Raw genomic sequence first — 18,989 nt, 5'->3', positions numbered from 1 at the left:
TCCAGGAATGTGACAAAATGGCAGTCACTCACATTTAAGTGTTGGCTTACACCACAAAATTTAGATCCAACTCCAAAGGTTTTTAAGAGTTGTGAGTGGTCCCATTAGAAAAGAAGAGATCCAAAAGCTGAATTAAAATCAAATTTGAGTATCCTCTGTAACTTCAATTTGTTTGGGTATAGGGTTTCAGTTGGCTCATCTTGTCTTTCAGTATAGCTTCAATTTTGATAGCCCTTTCTGTGTTCAGAATTTCTTTGTTTAGAAGCATACTTTTGCTTGTTTAAATCCTTCCATATGTCAATACAATTTTTATTTTTGTTACATTTTTAATCTTATTTTGTTTTGTTTCAGGATCTGGATAGTGCATTAAATATGCATATTTATGTTGGTTCTCTTCAACCTTATTGCCTACAATGTTCTTAATTAGGAGAATATTTTCCTATTCTATCCTGGGAATAGCAGAATTTTAAAACAATTCTGTAGATCTAGACTTACTGTGAGGTTTTATTTTGGAAGAGGTTATTCTCTTGATGAAAATACAACCATCATATCAATTTAATATTCGGCCTAACTCCCTGAATCCTGTGTTTATGGCAAAGGATCAAGTCAATAAGGCTTTATGACTTTGTCATACTAGAGTCCTTTCCTCATTCAAGGAATAAATCCCAGGCCACACAGAAACCCATTATGCATTCTTGATATGTAAACCATTCCAGAATAAAATTTAATAACAGTAATGAAACTAAATCAACATGACAAATTTCAAATAATCCACTGGAACATTTTTTTTTTTTTTTATCATCCAGCTGTTAAGACAAACTGAAATGGCAGAATCATGATGTGCAAAGTCCTACAGAATAATGCTATGGATTTTGCCGCTGCTGCAGCAAGAAACAACCTTTATCAAAAAAACATCTGCTGAGTTCCCTTTGCAATCACTGGCAGCTGAGACCAGTGCACAGTAAATTACTCTCCCCATTCTATCAGCCCTCTCCTTTATTCCTCTGATGCAGCATACCAATTTGTACTCCTGTGCACTGGTAGTTGTTAGAATATTTGCACTGTGTCTATGCTTGCTCTTACATTTATAAATAAAGCGCTAAAAAACATCAGGGAAAAAAGTCCATATACTTCAGGTTTCCACACAGGGGTCTTGCACCTTAGCATATTTAAAAGGAGATTAAAACTAGATTTTAATCCAAAAAGTAACCTGCCTCCCAGTGCAGCTTCTATAGTAGAGAACATCATCTGGATAATGAATATGATCGGCCAAGTTTTTGATCTGTTCAAATCAGTGTATATTTTGGACCTGGCCTAGTTTTCACTAAGCCCTTTTTTATCTATTGTTGGAAATTTTCTGAAAGCTGCAGGTCTCCATTGGTGTGTGTTACTGGAGAGCCAGCTAACAAAGGCTGTGTTAACTAACAAATCATGTCCCCAGAGCAGTGCTGGTTGCTGACATGATGGATGGTGCTGCAACATCAGGTAGGGCCCTACTTAGAAGAAAATACACACAGCCTTCAGGGGCTCGAGAGACTTCAGAAGGCCTTGCACATTGGTTGCATGTCAGGACTTCCTGTGGAGAGGAAAAGCCAATCCCAGTTTGCAAGGCCCACAGAAAAAGAGAGAGAGAAAAACAACAACAACAACAACAACAACAACAACAAAAACAACCCAGAAACATATCTTACCAATGTGCAGTCAGATAGCTGCTATGAATTGAGCCTGCATACATCCAGTCCTCATTTTCTCTTTCCCATGAATCCAAGTCCTACATCTGTTAATCTTCCTTCAGAGATGCAACAGCAGTTATCGTAGCCCTAAATAATTCAGCAGGGAGAGGTCTGTGAAATGATCTGGGTGAAACAGAAAATTATTATTATTTTTTTTAATGTTAATGTATTCATCCAAGAATAAGGTTGCCTACTAAATTTAATTGTGTTATGGGTGAGAACTTCGAGGTAACTTAGGACCATCAGGGAGGGCTAGCACATGTGGATGGGTTTGCACTGCCAATGGATATCACAGAGAGTATGGAGAAACCAGCCCCCATGAAAATCAAACAGTTATGCTATAGGTAATGATCTAATAGATGAATAAATATGTAAGGTGGTGGTGGTGGAGACCCCAGCCATGTGTCCAGCCCATCCAGCCATGCATCACTTAGGCATGGTTCCCCTGTCAGCTCTCTGGCAGGTTGGCTGGGGACTGCAAAAGACAAGAGTAGCGTGGGGCCCAACTGCCAGGCTGGGTGCTACTAATGGGTCTGCAGTGGCTCACATACTCCTCCAAGGGGTGGCAAGCCTGCTCCTTCCTCGAGGAAAACCCTCGAGAGTTCCTTTCTGCTCATGGAACAGACTGTTCCCCCAGTGCCTTCACCCTTCCTGTTTGTGTGCTACTTCCCTCAGTTTCATAGGTAAAAACAACTCAGTTCCTGATAGTATTTTTAATATATATGGTCTGCAACTGTAAAGGACTATTCCCTATTTATATCATTCAGTGTTTTTTAATTACTTGATGTTCTTTTGCCTCAGTGGAGCCTTCAGCTTGTTGTGCTTGCGGAGCTATTTATATTCTGCTTTGCCTTGGGACTACTTTCAGAACCGTTGGTATTCAACCTTTCCTAAGAAAAGTCTTTAAGCTCTGGAAGCAGACAATAAAAAATAGAATGCACACAACACAACAAATAATACTAGTTGCACCAAATCCTATTAATTATTTTTAAATGTCCTTCAGCTCAATTATGGAGGAAACTATTGGTCTCTTGGCTTAGAATGAAAGCACAGAGGCTGCGTGGTCAGCTGTGGTCATAAGCATTCCCCTGAGCTCTGATGGGAATGGAGAACAGGCTTGTGAATTCTGCCCTCACTTTGTGCAGAAGGTCAATGTATCAGAAAATAGCCAGTTGAGCAGCTAGTTTCAAGAGCTTTCATGCAGTGGTTATGAATCTTATTTTATTGTTAATGCTCCTTTTAAGTTTGACATTAATCTCCTTATTGCATTACGCACACAATGCTATGAATTATTTTTTGATGTATAAAGAAGATTAAGAACACTCCCAAACTGCCTACCCACTTCATGAAAGTATTAAGCAATGGATCCAATGTCTGACAAGACAGCAATCCTCTCCCTTGAATTTCACAAGGGAATAGGGAATCACATGTATACTGGTCCAGAGCTCTGCATGAGAAAACAATGGTGTGTTTTCTCCTAAAAACAATGAGTAATTGGAATCAAAAAGCTTTCAGAACTGTTTGATTCAGAAAATACTGGGAAATTTTTCTAGTTTTAAAAGTGTTTTTTTTTTTTTTTTTTAAATGTTCAAAATAATTTTTTCCTTTGAAACTTAGGCTAATAATAGAAATATATGGTAAAAAGGAAAATATCTTGAAATAAATAGTTTAAAATTGAAAAGTATGTCTTTGATTCATTTTCACTCATTTTGTTTTCAATTTTATGAATTTAGATTCCTCTTATTTTCCTAGCCTTTCTCCCCTTAGCTGTTCATAGTTGTACAGAATCTGAGACAAGTTTCTTTGGAGCAAACATATCAAATCTCATTAACCTCACTGTACTATGAATGAGGCCTCCTGTGACTGACCACAATGTAAGAGAGAGACATTCACTATTCACGTTACTCTCCTTTTTTTGTGGGCTGGTTCGGAGACGGTCCTTGAGTCAAGTATACATCTTACTGTTTGCAGAATGGCTATGGTCTTGGAAAAGGAGAGTTCAGAAGGGATCCCTTTGTTTGCTCGGAACACCCAGGACTTCTTCGACCTCCATCTTGGTTAGGAAGGGCTGAGAAGATGCCATTCTGCTCACCTGCTTTCACTGGATGAATATCTATTTTGTGGGATAAAAGAGGCAAATACTGGTGTAATCTCTATAATACAGTTGGTCGTCTGAGTATAAGAAAAGGTATTTTAAACTGTCCTGAAACACATACAATTTTATTTTAAAATATTCTTAAAATGAGAAAAAAGTGCACCTAATATGTATCAGTCTAACTCAGTATTTTTTAAATTCGACTTCCCTGCTTGCTGGTTACAGCTTCGCTGCAACTCATATTACAGTCACAGTGTAATGCCAAGTAGAAATGTACAGGTATAGTGACTTAGTGGGCAGCTGATATTCTATCTGAAGTGCAACACGCTCTTGTGAGCTGCACACTATCAATTTTTTCTGTATGTTTTGCAGTCCCTCTCAGAGCCCATTGCTGTGCTTTTTCTACTCTCATCATGATGTCCATACCACAAATACCCGGCAAGGCGGGGCCTTCTCTCTGCAAGGCCATCAGAGACCTTTCCCACATGCCAGGGGCTGCTGAACCCCTCACCCAGTTTCCACATGCCTGTGGCGTGGTCTGGCTCGAGCTACGTGCAGAGACTGGGACAAAACTTGCCCAAAGTCCCCCAGACAGCTGAAACCACAGGCTACTTGATTCAATTTTGGCCAACGTTCATTTCAATCTGGATTTCCAAAGAGGGAGGAAAGCAAAGGTGGGGCGAAGGGAAGTGTGCTGGGAGGCAGAGGGCCGAACTCTCTTGCAGTAACCGCAGAAGGGTTACTCCATCATGAGAAGGACCATGGCCAAAAATAAACATTCACAGGCCTACGCATAGCTATGGACTGTGACACCAGTTCAGCCAGCCTTGGATTCATCCCTCCCTACTCAGCAGAATGTTCAGGTTTGACTTAAAATTACCTAAAATTAACTCTGTCTCCAAGTGCTCTGCTGAAATAGGGCCTCTCAACTATTGAATATCTAGAGGTGTTTTATAATTTCTAGTAAAAGTGGTGACAGCTATAATCTTCATTTATTTTATTTATTTTTTTTAATAACATTGACAACAAATATGTGCATGATAAATGTTAAAAAAAAATCTAATTATCTGAATTATTCAAATGCTCTAATTCTGTCAATTCCACTACAAGTGCATCTGGTTAAGAGCCACCTTCTTGTGCCACTGGTGGCTGAGAGGACCGGATTGTTGCAGTGTGTGAGCTGTTCTGCAGGCATCATAAGAAACCAGAATGATTTAGCATACTCTTGTAATATCCAGATTCTCATTCACTGACCTTCTCTGGAGAAAATCGGGATTTCTGACTAAATGTTCTCATGTTTGAAAAATCTGGACTAATAGAGTTGTTAGTTACAAGAAAATCCCTGAATGTTGTTACTCTTGTTAAAATATTCATTAAAGAATGGCTTGAGGTTTTTTCTTAATTATACTGTTATTAATCTTTGAACTCATTTTAATGGATGTGGCTTTATTGTTCTCCAACCAACTGAGCTTATAATTCTATTGCTATATTTGTGGTTGGCCAGGCACAACGCATTGTACCACACCAACTTTTAAATTATTTTTTTACTTTATTATTTTTTATTAACAGTCTAATAATTTTTTTATTTTTTTTTTATTTGTTTTTAAGTAAGCAGGAACCCTGTATAACTTGCTGTAGTTGATTCGTGAAGTATAGAGGAGAAATATCACAGGGCAGTAAAGACCTAAGCTTATGCAAAAAGTGGGGTATGAAATTATGAAGTTGAACTAGTATTCCTCACTGACAGCTTTCCAAAACAAAAAGTTAAATCGTTGTTAAAAACACAAAGTGGAATGAACAATTTTGTGGTTGGCTTTTGAATACAGCTGCCTTAAAAATCCATATATGCAGTTTAAAGTAATTACATTAATTATAACACGTTTCTATTATTACCATAATGACAGTACACATTTCAAAGTGGGCTGAAGATCTGAACCACTTTCTTTTGCTGTTTTTGCTTTAGAGAAAACTGAGGCTAGTGTAGCCGTCCAATTTGCAGCCTTGAGGATGAGGCTGGACATCTTCCCCGCCAGTGGAAATGCCCCTCACTCCCTTTGTGCCTCTCCCTCTGCTGACCTGGTGGTAGGTGTTCTCAAAATCGCAGTCGCACAGAACCCCCTAGAGGCAGCTTAACAAATTATCACGAGTGGCGATAGGTGCTTTAAAAAATCAGTTGCTTCCAATTGTCGTAACAATTTAACATCCTGTTTTTGTCTTTCCACAACCTCGGCTCTCTCAGTAGTTCCAAAGCTGCATTCCTACATGTTTTTAACAGGATGCAACAGCCATTTCCTTATTTTGTATGGCTATTTTTATTAGATTCCACTTACTTTACATTATGATTGATCAAGGGCTAAAACTCAGCTATTCATTTGATGTTCATATAGTCAAAATATTTCTTTGAAGTTAGAGTTTTTTTTTTTTAAATGATTTTCCCTCAATTTTTTAGACAGACTGCTAAATTAATGAACAATCACTGTAGTGCAGAAGAGCACATACTGTCTGTGTTCTGGGTGTGCACAGTCTTTACTGCTTTGCATGAATTGGGCTCACATTAGAAAGAGATGAAATAATTTGAAACTGCATAAAAATTTTTGTTTTATTAAAAGGACACGCTTGCTTTAAAGAGTACATAATGCATTGTATACACACCTCATTTATTACTCTGTGCTTTTCTGCTGCTGCAAAACTGCTGTCAAAAAAGATCATGCTAGCAAAAATATTCTCAGTTTCTGAGTAAAGCTAAATGAAATCAAATATAAAGTTTGTGATACATTAAATCACAAATATAAATATATTCTTTACAGCCAGCTGTTATCTCTAAATGTGCACATTTAAAAATGGAAACATTTATCCAACATGCTGATTAGCAATTTCAGTTCTGAAAAGCCTGATTACATTTAAGATGCAAAAGATTAAAATGACTAAACAGATAATGTTAATAGTTCATCTTCCTTGATGTTTTTATATGTTTAAAGTCACAAAAGTTACACCAGAACTTCTGGCATAGTAAACTCACTAGAAATAGTATGTATGGCTGTAATGTATCTTACAGCAAGTTGTAATCTCTTACAGCCAGTGTTTGAAAGAAAGTTTTTCACTGAGAATGCATGTCTGTGCTGCTTTTATGATATTTACACACACACGTCTAATTTAAGCTACAAAACTACGTGATAGATGGTTGTACTAAAAATGCCCCAAAAGAAAAATGTCATTATCTTAATTACTAATAGAACTCTAACTTCTGTGAAAGTTTGTATTTGTTGTTGGTAATTCATTTTTCAACCACTCTTCTGTTCTGTGAATAAAATTAACTAAAAAAAAAAAAGTGGTTTTACTTTTCATTTAAGATTGAGTTCTGTGATACAGCTCAATTCTTCCATTTTTTATTTTATATTTCTTTTACATTTGAACATGCAAATGTAGAGGTGAAAATATTACTTGTCTTTTTTTATATGTTGGCAATCAGTGGTTCAAAAGTTCACACAAAACCATATGTCCTAATAATATTTATCTAAATCTAAAATAATATGGATCTGTCAAATAGGATCCCTCATGGTAACAAATGATGGAATGCAGGGGAACCCTTAGATTTAGCCTTTTCTTTTTTGTCCAACAAGCTAATGCAATAAGACCAATAATAAAAGGTTGTGTAGTAGGCCAAAAGTCTGTGACAGATAAAAAAGAAATGTTGGAAACCGATGAAGCTTTTGCACAATTAGATTTTTTGAGGCAGTGCTGTAAGGATTGTCCAGGGCCTGTTCAGTTCTGATTGATGGTAAAATCATAACTACATCATATTAGCTGTAGAGTTCACTGACAGGTTACTGCAGATTAATATTGCTACTGCTGTTCACTTACCATCAAACTGGTGGAAATATGAATTGAGCCTCTCCTATAACAAACCCTGCATATTAAGAGGTAGGGTGTTTTACTGAACAATCTCTACTCTGTCATTAGGGAAGGAGATGCAAACAACATTTATCTCCAAGGTATGTAGATATATAGTAACATACTAATTAGTTTTTCCAAAGGACCTTGATGATGCTGACCAGGTAGCAATCATGCATGCTTAGTGTTGCTTTGAGGTTTAGTTTCTGATTAAAGTGATACTTGCAAATGATAATGAACAATATTTTTCTCTGATTTAAATATCTAATCCCATGCAAATGGCAACAGCATGTGATGGATCCATGCTGGTTCTGGAAGGTGAAATGAGGGATATTTGGGGTCCCGGGCTGATGGAGGTGCTGCACCCCACCAGACCTGGCTGGAGGTGCAGCAGTGGGGCGCACAGCACCCGCAGCCAGCACACCCTGTAGCTGTTCAATTTCTTCCCTTTACTACTGTCAATGACTGTGACAATTACTGTTGCTTGTCATTCCCAGCTGTGACAAAAGCATACGGACAATGTGTGGTGCTCCACATATTTCAGTAAAATCTGCCTAGACCCTTGTATTTCTTTCCTCACAAAACCACAACATACTAATATTCCTCTGACTAGGGAAAAACACGTAGTTCCATAAAAAGCAGGCAGAGTGGTCCAAAAGCCAAAAAAGCCCATTTGATCTGAAAAAGGGTAACAGTGGAGAGGGATCGCTACTGGGTAACTGCAATGAAAGCAAGCTTCCTGCCGCTGGTGTTGGCAACCATGGAAAACAGGAGTGGAGCCTCACTTCTCATTTGGACAGCTCGGCGAGCTCTTCTGCCTCAGCTTTTCCATCTGTAAAATGAGAATGATCCTTCTAGAGCATGACAAGAAGTAATTCTTTAGTGCTTTGTGGAACTTGGAACAGGAAGTGTACTACTGAAGTCTGCAGATACACAAAAACAACTCCACAAGTGTAACAATAGCATTTGTGATTTTAAAAATGTAGTCATGAATCTTTACTATAAATCTCAGCTGAGTAAAATGTATTTTTGTCAAGGAGACATTGTTTTTTTTTATGGTAGGTACTGTGTGATTCATGAGTCAACATGCTATAGAAATACCAGAAGGCAAAAGTGAGTTACAGACATTTCTCCAGAGTGGCACAGCAGTTCTCCATTACCCAATTCAGTTAAAATATCCTATTTATCATGCTTTTTTTTTTTTTTTTTTTTTTTTTTAGTGGGTGGATCCAGAAATTTTTAGCTAAGTGAAAAATCCTTGTGAGGGAACATGATCTTTGGCTGGAAATGAGTTTGTATAAGAATTACAACTTAAGTTATAAAACAATTCAAGAAAATGGTATGTAATAGTCTCACTGTAAATTATGCATCTTCAGTGGCATTTAATAGCCTTTCATTTCAATCAGTTATTCATTTATTTTACAAGACACTGAGATCCTTATATCTAGGTACTTTTCAATACTATTTCTCTTTGATACAAGTAACAGACAAGTAAGTCTATCATCCTTTTGGAAAATCTTTGAATGTGTTTGAAGATACAGGTGGTTAGCAAATTTGTAGTAATGCTGTTTATTGAAAAATACCTATCTGATGATCTGAAAAATGTTTGGCAGATATGTAAAATGTTTCAATGAGAAAAATAAGTTTTGGAACAGAATTGCTACTTCAATACCACCACTGTCATCATTACCACTGGCCCCCCAAAAATAAATAAAAAATGGCAAAAAAAAAAAAAAAAAATCCAGTATGCAGTGGGAGTTGATGTACCTACCTGTGACCTGGGAGAACCAGGTTCAAGTCCTGCCAAGAATTTGAACCTGGGCTTTCCCCATTCAGGTAAGTACCCTGGCAATGAGTCATGTTTAGAACATGCCTCTGTGTTTTTTTTTTTTGTTGTTGTTTGTTTGTTTTTTAATGTCAGAATATTTTCCTGGGCAAGATGAGAATTATTTGGGGACTCCTGAAATTTTCCAGCACAGATTAAACCATTCTTTTGACACACTGCTCTGCAGCACATATTTTTGGAAGTTTTTAGGAGACTGGATAAGCTTTGAGTCACTCAGAAGCTAGATGGATCACAGGGACAAATTTAGTCATGACATCAATTCAATGACTTCCAAGTTGCTTTAATAACCAGCAGAGTTGGATTTGGCCAGCAGACAGCATTTATGTAAAAAAGCAACATATTTAGTAAGGAGAGGATCAAATGTTCACAAGGGTTGGGAGGGTGGGGGAAGGAGGACATATGGGGGGAGCTGGAAAGAAGAGAGTGGAAGACAGAAAGGAAAAGGTCATAGCGTGAAAGGGTGCCGTGAATTCCAAAAGTGTCTAATTAGGTTTCTGGCTGTGGAATTTGCCTTTGCCCCAAGCCAAGAAGCCCAGCTGTTTTACAACAGGGCTTTTGCCTCCTAGCAATGACTGCAGACAATGTGTGACCTAAACTGCAAGTGTATTTATAAGGACAACTTCCTTCACTCTTCACAACAGATTCCATAAAATATGTTCAAATGTTATTTAGAAGGTCACATAACTGCTTCAATTTTTATGTACTTTTCTTGCTTTTGTTGGGCATCTAAACACGATTTTGAAAAGTCCTAAAAAGAGGTGGATGAATTTCATTAAAGGCACTCCTCTGAACTTGTATGCCATTGGACTATTTTTAAAAAGTGTCATTCTTCAAAATGAAATGTTTGATGGAATATTAAATTTGATGAATCATTGCCAGTTTCCATGTTTGTTAGCTTTTATATACCACATTAAAGCATTCATTAATAAAGTGTCACACAACACTGCTTTGATTGAGTCCTAAAAGGTTAATGACTTGATACAGGCTGGTATTCTGAGCTTTACTGTTTGCAGGCGGTTTGTGGTGAATGTGAAGTGCTTTGAAATTGTAACAAAGAGAAATCTTTTATTTTTTCTCTATTTCAAGTCCAGATAGCATTCTCAACCAATCTGGATGCACACGATGAACTAGACTTATCACCATTAAACTACAATAATTAAACAACAGGAGGTACAGTTGTGAGGATCAGGGTTTTTGTTTTGCTTTGTTTTTCCTTACACGACACATTCAAATATAATAGTAAAAATGACTCTTCAGGGGACAGGGGCATAGGATATATCCCAAACTGATGCTGTCTGTCTACATCTATTTGTATCTTTAAGCCACCTTGCCAATCTTTTTTTGAAAGTAATTAGTCAGTTCAGAATTGTTCCCTATTTTCAGATATGCCAAATATTTTTGAAATTGTCAGAAGCTTTCAGAAAGTATGACTGCTGCAGACACATCCATGAGATTAGTCTTTGAACTAGCCAGAATGCAGTCTGGAGGCATGACCACAATTTTGCCCAGAGCCCTCTTGGTAATGGCCAAGCTGGGTAGACCTGGTCAAGTCCAGGCATTTCTATATGCTTAGGAAGTGTTGCATATATGTCACTTGAAAAACCTATAGCTGAATTGGTAGTATGGGCAGCAAAATGAACGGAAATAACATTTCCAAAGTCAGTCCTCTTAACTACAGTGTCCAGATTTTGTGAAATTTGAACTCTCTTGAGATGGAAATAAGCTTCTTGACAAAGTCATGTGTGAAGTTAATTTTTTTTTAAGATAGTATTGAGGTTCTGCTCTGAGGGGAGTTGTTAGTAAAACAAATGACTCTAACTGTTTTTGTATGGAAGACAAATCAAAGCATTTCCATGAAGTACCAGGGGTGACCTGCTGTAACTTAACCATTTCCTGAGCAAATACAAGCTGTTCTATTGGATAGGGGATAGTTCCCATGTTAGCCATTGTACAGAGAAAAATAAAAGTTCATATAAAAGAGCCCACCAACGGTTATATGGCTGCAATTGTTTCCAAACTGAAACAACTTAGTATCTGTTTATGATTGTCAGTATCATGTTATATTGTTCTTGTAGAATCCATAAAACCTAAAAGTCTGCAGTATTGCCACTAAACATCCAGCAGCGGCAGCCGGGAGATTTCAGAGCAAATGCTTTTAAAAAGAGGCGAGGTAAAAGCAAAAGTTAATAAAAAGTTGACCTTGATTTAGTTTACCATCTTAATCTAATTTTGATGAGGTGCTTCATTTGAGCATTGAAAGACAAAGAGCAAAATGCAAGCTGATGAGATTAAGGTATTTAAGTCAGTGTCCTATAAATGTTTCTTTTATTCAAGGATTGGAGTTGAGAAGGAAGAAGAAGTAAATCTGAATTCCAACTTTCTCACCGTAGATCATGTTTCCACAGCTCAGACTGTTATCCTTTCATTTTCTCAGCCATTCCGATGTACAGCATGCTATTATATTAACACTACTCAGACAAGGATATTCATTTGCATCTTCATAGTCACTTCCTTTGCATTGTGTATAACTAGTGATGCAGAAAACGAATGGGCAGATATGTGGTTCTCCATTCAACAAAACTATCCCTTGGAAGAAGCTACAAAACAATTCAGTCTCTTGGAAGACAGAGATGTTATCACCCAATGCAAATATAAATTATTCTAATTTTCAAGTAATGCCAAAGTGTTCTTGCTAATGAAACTGTGGTTCAGTCAAAAGCATGATTGAAAAACAATGATATTTGAACTTGAAACAAAGCTGATGGAAAGATAAATAGAACAATCATGTGTTGGTAAATCAGAGGTATTGTCGAGTACTCATACTGGCTAATTGCAGTGGTTTCTTCCTGTCTGATTTCAGCAGTTTCAGATTTCTCTGTGTGTGGGAGAAATGCCCATTATTTCTAGCAGTGCAAACATTAACACATTTACAGTAAGATACAGACAATCTGTTCACAAGGAGCACATATATCACATGGGCATCTGCAATCCACAAACCTTTCTGTAGGAGCATGCTGCTGCTGACAATGAGAGAGAAAGAGGGAAAGAGAGAAAAAAAAGAGCACATCATCTGGTTAATCCTGTCTCAAAGATACTTCAAAGCAAATTATGCAGAGTAGCTCTTATCATCTGCAGCTGCTTAGTAGGAATGCCATGTGAGCAACACAGTTTGTAAGATAATGGATTTATGTCTAGCAGGAACTCAAACGTGTGATGACTTCATGCAGATTCTGTTAGGAATCATGTTGCTAATATTTTTTCCCATCCCAACAGTGTCATATGAAAACACTGAAAATTGTATATTTGAAGCCCATATCAGATGAGACAGGGAATGCAGATGAGAGGGAGCTTTATTTCAAGGACAGATTGCATTAGGAATGATTCCTTTTAGAGTTGTCCTTGCCAGAAGCAAAACTCTTAGCTTCCTTGATTCAGAAATAAGGGGCACATCCTCACATGGGGTAAATGCCATTGTTCCCTTAAAGCCAACACTGAGATGGTAATTTATGATTTGCCCCATGTACTGATGAGTCTGATAGATGAGTTTATATTGCTTGCTCATAAACAAACCCATTTTTTTTCCAGTTCTCAAATTAGGACTCTGTACACTCACAGGCACACAGAAAATGAAAGAGAAAAATAATCACACTTGCTGAGCTTGAAAAACTCAGCACTTCCTCTTTTAAACCAGTTGTTTTGTCTCTCATAATAATTTCGTATTTTATTATCCTTGCCTACAGTGGTCTTTTACCATGTCTGTATAAAACTCATTTCTAATGGTCTCAAAGGACAAAACAAAATTAAAACACACACCCAGAAACCACACACATGCACATGCATTCCCGAAGTATAACAGTGCTGAAGGCTTGATTCGAAGCCTGTGGAGATTTCAGTGTGGGATCTGAGCTGTGATGACTGACAGACGGGGCTACCGGAGCTGTGACTGCTGAACAGCAGCTGAGCCTCCCGCCCGCACACTGGCTGCTCCAGTCAGCAGCACTGGTGGGGTAATTCGAAGGGATGTTCGGCCTCTGTGGGGATGGTCCTCATCCCTCCTGGGATGGCTTCATCTGGCTGCCATCACTGGTGAGACGCAGACCCCAGGGGGGATAATGTTGCTCAGCCCAACAGCAGGCTTTAGAAAGAGGAAGACTAAAATGGGCTTGTGGGGGGAGAAAAGCTCTAGATATTTTCTTAACTAATTGTTTGTTTTTATAGGCTTATGGAAAGAGGAGAAGTGATTTGACAATGTAAATAACAAAATATGTGAAATGAGCTGAAGGACTCAACAGCAGGAATTCTGCTGAATTGTTGTGACTGAGTATTATTGCTGTGCTGTAGCAGCACTCAGAGCCCTGACCTGGGCTCGTACTCCCATTCCTGTACCAGGAACAATACAGGCAGAAAACACCTACTCCACAGAGCTTCCAATTTTAATTAATCTGTCATATTTCAGTGGGGGTGGTGGTATACACATACAGCATGCACACGTGCAGCATGTATATGTGCACACACACATGCAGCCTGCACACATGCACATGTTCAGCACACACACGTCCAGCACACGCACGCAGCCTGCATATGCACTGCCTCATTCATGTGTCCTGGCACGCAGATAACAAATTAGCAGGTATATCACTATGCATTTTCATTTCCTCATACACTATCTTGAGCCATTCTACACGTATTACATATGCTTGGGTCACAGAAGGGTTAGGGACATAACTATCGGATCCCAAGGGACAGATGGAGCAGAGCCAGAATAATCTCTGAATCCAGCTCTTTACTGTTACCCTCTGATCATGAAAAGCTCAGTGAGCTTGGAACAGACACTTTCATCCAGAAGCTGTTTGCACATCAGAGGCAAAATGTCTACATCAAATCTGAGAGAACAATTTTTCATGCGGTTCAAAGCAGGTAGGGAACTAGAGTCTTTGTTCTGTCTGGGCAGCAGCCCCAAAAGAGCAGCTCGTTTTCTGTGAAGGCTGCTAGAGGTGTGGGGCTACAAGATTGTCTTCTTCCCTCCTTTTTTTTGTGTATTTGTGCAGGTCTCAGCACAAAGGAAGTCCCATCAGAGCAGAGCACTAGAATTATATAAATGCTTAGTGTTGTTACTATAAATAGTGGTGTATATCCTTATATACTCCTGCCCCTCCCCATGGGAGTTCTGGCCATAAACTCAGGCGGTCTGAACTCAGAAGTGTAGCCGTGGAATTGCACCCTATGCATTTGCTCCTTCTGACATAAGAGCTGTATTCTCTCCCACGGGCTGGTGTCTTCCTTTTTTCTCTGTAGGAAACTCAAAGTGCTTCTGTTTTACAGATCTCTTTCAGGCATGATTAAATTGGCCTCAAAGGAATGGGATTTAACTGAAAGAGCGCCAACTAGTACTTTTTAACCATGCCCAGGAATCTGTGCTTTGTAAATAACAACTGGTGAGCCCATCACTATGCTCAGCCAGAACTTCACCAGATGAACTTCGAGCTAAAAGCACGCCTTTATCACACTGTGTTTAAAGGACAGAAGACATGTCTTTTAGAAAGAATACATTTTTCCTTTCCCCAGTCTGCTCCTTTTCCATAATTGGCCCTTGTAAGTAGCTGTGTGAACTTTAGTGACAAGGCATGAGAATCAGTTACACTGCCCTATAACATCCACTTATTTATCTTCACTCTTTTTCTACACAGCATTTTATTCCCCTTCTTTCTTTAATTCAAAACATTCTAAGGACTTTCATATCAATCCTGAGTAATTCAGGGTGCAAACCCCAAGCAGAACTTTCTGCATCAGATGCAGATTCTGTCTGAGGGAGGGAATCTCTTTTGGAAAGATGCAGCCTTGATTTAAAGACTTCAAATGATCTACCACATCCTGCGGTAGGTTGTTCCAATGATTAATGGCCCATGCTGGAGAAAGTACTGCAGCTTCCAGCCATTGGATCTTACTGTGCCTTGTTCTGTTCGACTAAATAGCCATTTGTTATCAGAAATCTCTCTTCCTTATGTAGATACCTGCAGACTTTGACTAAGTCACCTTTTAACTCTTGGATAACCTTAAGAGATTAAGGCATGTTTTCCTGACTTGTTTTCTTTGAATACTTTTTTTTTAAAAAAACTTTTCCTAGCTTCATAATATACATCAAGAACTGACCCAATATCCCTACTAACACTTTCACTAACAGTAAATGCTCTGATGCTGCATTTATGCTCAGACTTTTGCCATCTTTGGTATGCCTGTGTCTACCTTGTACCACATCAGTGTTGACCTGGCATTGCTGACTGGAGTTCCCAGCTTGACCTCAGCCCTGCCTCAGCCCTATGGACTTATCTGGGATCCGCGGACTTCTGGATGGCAGTAGTTGCTGCCCCTGGACCTGCTCTGCTCTGCTTGTCTGGGTGCTGTGTCCCTGCCTCTGCATTGCTGCCACCCTCAGCTACAGAACAGGAGGGCTGGTGTCTGCTGGACTTCAATAGGGGAAGGTGGCTTTCAGTTGCCAGTTACTTATTATCGGCTGTTTGCTGATTTTAGTCCATTTTGTGTGTACATGTTGCTTTATCAATGGAACTTGCCATTTCACCCAAAAAACTAAGATCAGATTTGCTTGACAAGACCTGATTCTGTGCAAGCATGCAGGGAGGAATACTCTACCACCGTCATTTCAATATTTACTGCTTGCCTCCAATATTAAGCTTCCAAGACATGGATGATAGCTCAATTCAGATTAATAGGCTGAATGCCTATTAGTCATCACGTTTACAATTTTAAAACATTTGCATGACCTTAGCCTCTTTTACAGTCCTCTTAGACTCTTCCAGCTTTTCAAAAAGTCAGTGTGTGTAGATCAGTGTTCCCTGGCAAGCTGCTTTCATACTCCTGAGTAAAAGTTGGCCAGGGCAGTCTATTTGCTGCCGGGTAATATTTCTCTGCTGGCAGATGGGACAAGAAGAGGCTCCACAGCCACTGTGGGATCTATGAGCACTCACATATTCAGCAGCACTGGAAGAAGGACTTTAAAAGGAATTAAAATATTTGCAGGAAGATTAAAAGATCAGATTTTCCATTATTCTGCTCTGCAACCAGGACAGAGGAGTAGTCCTGGCTGTAAGCCCTCCTGGTATTATGTACATTACTACTGCCTCCATTGAACTTGTCTAATTTATGCCTTGCTTCATCATCCCGGCCCAAGCCTCATCTAGAATTACCATCCAGACCATGCTCCCCAAGCCCCTTTGCTAAGAAGCTGGAAGCTGCCGCCAGCTCTGGAGCAGGCACCAGGAGACTAGGAGCTGCTGTCCCACCGCTGGGGCAGGCACAAAGCAGCCTTAGTGCTAGCAGCAGCCCCTTGCTGCTCTGAAAGCTCCTCAATTCTCACAGCTGAGCAGGCCATGCCCCAGAGCTGCAAAGTCTGTGTCTTGCAGAAACATTTTCATTCGTATTCTAGTGCAAAAGCTGGAGAATGAACCTCAGCTTTTTTTTTTTTTTTTTTTTTTTTCCCTTAACAAAGAAAAGCACAGTAAAGCTGGCCCCAGAGTGAGCAATTACTGGTGAAAGAGCAATTGTGTTATGAGCTACCAGACATGGGTAAATGGTCAAAATAATCCAGATGAGTCTCAAAGAAAAAAAAAAAAAAAAAAAAAAAAAAAAAGAAGGCTGAGATATAATTGAAGTCACCCATAGTAGTACATGGGCAAAACATTTTAAGTTTTACTTTGTTTTACTTGGGAATACTTTCTGGAAAGATAAATGTAGAATTTTCATAATATTTTAGATAAACTGTACCAATGAGCCATCTGCTATTATTAAAGTACACTACGACAAGCTAAAGGTACCCTTTTCAATCTGTAACCAAAATTTCATATCTCTGTACAATTCTTCTTGCGCTTCACTCATCGTTTTCCCCATGCGGAACTTAGTATTTGCATCAGCTTATTGGACTGTGCCAGTGAGAAAAACAAAGGCAAAGGAAACAAGATAACATTCCTAATAACTCCTGTCTTGGAATAAGATCCTAGCCGTGCACTGTAGTAAAGACCCTCCCATGATGGGAGTTTGTTCTTCTGCTAGGATATAGCACTTGCTGTGTCTAGGTTAAAGCAGAACCCCATTGAAGTCAATGGGAGGTTTGTGCTAGAATATATCTTGTGTGCTGTCACTTGGGCAAATGTCCACCTCGGGCTACAGCAGAAACAGAATCACCACATTTGTTTTCACTTCTGACCTGCTGAAAGTAGGATTATATTACTTGTATATTTCATTCTGATTATTTTTCCCCTGTTTTAAACAAAGATACTACTATGTTATAATCTGATACCAAGCACTGTGCAAGATCAGTGGAAGTCAATTATAACTGAAATTGCAGACTTCGTTTACTGTTGCCTTGCCTTTAACTCAATGTTTTTCGTCATAGGCAATTGCGATACAATTTCACGTCTTCAGCTTGTACTTCTGCGTCTCATGACACAAGCAGTATCACTGCTGACTTTGAATTCCCAGATTGTTCTCATGTTGTGCTACTTCCTTTACGTAATTTAACTCCATTTTTCTCCTGCGTAAATATATTGCATAGGACAAATGAACATCATTTCTAACAGGTTGTCAAACGAGCGGAGCAGAACTGAGCGTGCTGAGACTTTGCAAACCAACCTTGCAAAATGTTTTTATTATTGTTTTGCTCAGATAATCTAAAGACCCAGAAAGACTCTTCCAGTGACTGGATAAATCTGATTTTTGTTTGTGACCAGCATGAATGCTGACCTTTGCCTTCTTGGCTGATCTTTGCATCTCTGAGAAGGTTCACGGAGAGGTCAGTGCGGCACTGACTTCCTCTGTGAGCGCGTGTGCAGGGACACCCTTCTGCCACTGAGCCATCAAAGGGCTGGCCTTGCCCACTGACAGCTTCAGGTTCATTTTTGTGGAAATCTGGACCCACTTATACCAACAGTAACAGAAGTCTGGCAGGTGAAAGGGCACATCCTTTTTTATTTACTCAGCACCCTTGCTGGCCTTACTTTTCACTGGCAATCACTCCCTTCTTAGCATGAAAGTTTTGTCTCTGATACATTCTTAGTTCAAGGTACTGGTGCTACATATCATGCCCGATTTTGTAAAAATGTGACTAGAGACAATTACAGAAGAAATAGCTAACCTATTTCCTTTTCCTTAAATACACTCATATTAAAGAGGATGAGTTCTTTCCTTAGATTGTCTTGGTGTAGGTGCATAAGAGAAATAAAAATGATTTCTTGTGCGCTCTTCAGCTGATTCCTTTCACAGATAAGCTCAGTGCTGCTTGTCACCACAAAGGAGAGCTATGAATCTTGCGAAAGCCACACTGCTGACACCGTTGACTACGCAGGCATCCACTTCCCCATCAGACAGCAGAAAGCAGCACTGTTAGAGGGCTTTAAATCTCTGCTCAGGAACT

The 18,989-nt window shown here is 39.1% G+C and overlaps 2 long non-coding RNA genes across 4 annotated transcripts in view; one reads left to right on the top strand and one right to left on the bottom strand.

The window, feature by feature from the left end:
- The window catches only part of LOC311438588, a 118,491-nt gene that overhangs the window by 7,821 nt on the left and 91,681 nt on the right, over positions 1–18,989 (bottom strand). For all 3 annotated transcript variants that reach the window (XR_014694191.1, XR_014694192.1, XR_014694193.1), the window contains exon 2: positions 1,692–3,846. This is a non-coding gene — a long non-coding RNA (uncharacterized lncRNA). The remainder of the gene's footprint in view (positions 1–1,691; positions 3,847–18,989) is intronic.
- LOC311438589 overlaps positions 1–18,989 on the top strand; it is a 115,657-nt gene that overhangs the window by 87,723 nt on the left and 8,945 nt on the right. The gene's annotated exons all lie outside the window — the stretch shown is intronic.

The sequence above is a fragment of the Aythya ferina genome, assembly GCF_964211825.1.
Source record: "Aythya ferina genome assembly, chromosome: 6".
Classification (NCBI taxonomy): domain Eukaryota; kingdom Metazoa; phylum Chordata; class Aves; order Anseriformes; family Anatidae; genus Aythya; species Aythya ferina.
Note: the sequence above shows the minus strand (reverse complement) of the source record. Positions and strands in the feature narration are given on the sequence as shown.